The following is a 2,205-nucleotide window of genomic DNA, read 5'->3' on the forward strand; positions in this document are numbered from 1 at the left end:
ATAGATAGATAGATAGATAGATAGATAGATAGATAGATAGATAGATAGATAGATAGAGGTTGTAAGCTGGTCTCCCAGTATTGTGTGCACACATGTACTGCCCCGCTGCCCCGACACAAAAGATCAACACCAAATGTTTTAGTTCCAGGGTCTCCCCTCAGAAGAAAGATTTTGATCTGTCTTCAACCACTTGAATCAAGGGAGCTCAGGGCTCTGGGGCTGAGGGAAGAGGGTTCATGCCATATTTAAGGGATGTGAAGTACAGCCACGTAGAGGAATGGGATTGTCTGAACTTGAGCATCTTGACTCTAAGCTCCTTAGGGAAGAGAAAGTTAAAGCAAGGAAGAAATGACTGAACATCCCTCAAAGCTACAGTGAGGATGTTGGGGCACTGATATAAGAAGAAAGAGAGAGAAAGGCAGACAGACAGACAGATCAAAATAGAAAGTTGAGGAATGGTACAGAAACTTTCTATCTGGTAAATAATATTTCAGAAACTTGTAGAAGAGACTTATTTTCTTTTCAAGATATGTTGGCACAACTGGGGAGGAAAATCTAAACTTCCATAGTATGCTGTATATAGAAATGAATTCTAGGTAGATCAATTATACACATAAGAAAATACATCTTAATTGCCATGGCTAAGGAGTCTTTGTCAAGACTTACAAAAAATACGAGAGAAGAAAAGGTAGAGATATTTTTCATAACCAGAGTGAGAAAAAAAAAATGATAAGATCTAGAACCTGCAAAATCAAAGCTTGCTGAGGGCCAGCGAGACGGTTTGGTGGCTGAAGGAGCTTGTTGCCAAGGCCGAGGACCCGCGTTTGATCTCATGTGGTAGAAGGAGAGAACCAGCTCTCTCAAGTTGCCCCACTCAAAACAAGTAAAAAAATGTAAAAATGCATCATTTGAAAGACTGCTATTACACACGACTTCGTGGGGGTCTATAAGGTATGCAGTAACCCCACATATAGCAAATGATTGACAGCCCTAAAAGTCTGTGCACATGCGATAGCATGACAATCAAGGTGACAACCTGCCCGTCAAACTCGGAGGTGCGATCACACCGTGTCTGTTACAGGGGACCAGGATGGCTTTCCTGTAAATGATTATAAACAGACGTGCAGTGTGCTTTTGTTCCTGTTCTTTTTAGTCGGCGAGAACGCTTGAAGAATTAGTCACGATAGTGCGTGCATCATCCCTTGTCCCTTTGCTTCCAGAACATGACTCCGCACTGCAGATTCCACACTTCCTGTATCCATCCACCTGCAGACAGACACCTGAGCCCTTCCAGCAGGAGCCCCGCACACTGGGCTCATGATGTTGGCCACTAGTCTACACTCCTGTTTTCTCCAGGTCCACCTACCCCCAGGATTCAGCATTTCTGAGCTACATGGTCAGTTTGCCCGACCCTGAGAGAGAGTGTCAGGTCAAGTTTTCTTCCATCCCCACCCAAAGTTTGGAAGGCGCTTATTGTCTGGATTTTATTTTTAATAGCGTTGCAATCCGGCTGGGTACGCGTATCTCCCTGTAGTTTTACGTCATTTTCCTGTAGATGAATAACGGTGAATGTCATTACAGGTCCATTAGCTGCTATTGGAAGTTCTTTGGCGAGCTGTCTATTGAAACCTTTTGCCTATTTTTAATTGGGTCATTTGTCTTTTTGTTATTGAGTTTAAGGATTCTTTATGTATTCTACATGCCAGCCTTTTTCTTTTTTTCTCTGGGGCTGTGCCTTTCTTTCACCCTCTGAACAGTACCCTTTGCAGGACAGAACTTCATAATTCTGGTGACATTTAATTTGTCACTTTTTTGTCTTTTATGGACCATGCTGTCTGTGCCATACTCAAGAAATCTTTGCCTAATCTTACATAAAAAATAGAAAATTTCAGATTATGAGAAAAAATGAGAACAAAGAGAGAAGACAAATGACTAACTGGATCAAAATATTTGAATTCATACTGGGAAGTGATAATTTGTCTAGGAGATGAGGGCCTGCACATCCATGAGCAAAAGACCAGCCACCCAAGAGAAGAAGTCACCAAGGGATGTTCGTAGACAGTCATGGAAAATGAAACGCAAAAGTGCCTCTCACAGAAGCCCCCACTTCAACTCACAAAAAGAGAAATGTAAATTTAAATTGGACTGACACATTACTGCTCTCCAGCTCAGCAGAGAGAAAAGTGGGGAGACAGACCAAGCTGG

The sequence above is a fragment of the Microtus ochrogaster genome, unplaced genomic scaffold (genome assembly GCF_000317375.1).
Source record: "Microtus ochrogaster isolate Prairie Vole_2 unplaced genomic scaffold, MicOch1.0 UNK7, whole genome shotgun sequence".
Taxonomy (NCBI): domain Eukaryota; kingdom Metazoa; phylum Chordata; class Mammalia; order Rodentia; family Cricetidae; genus Microtus; species Microtus ochrogaster.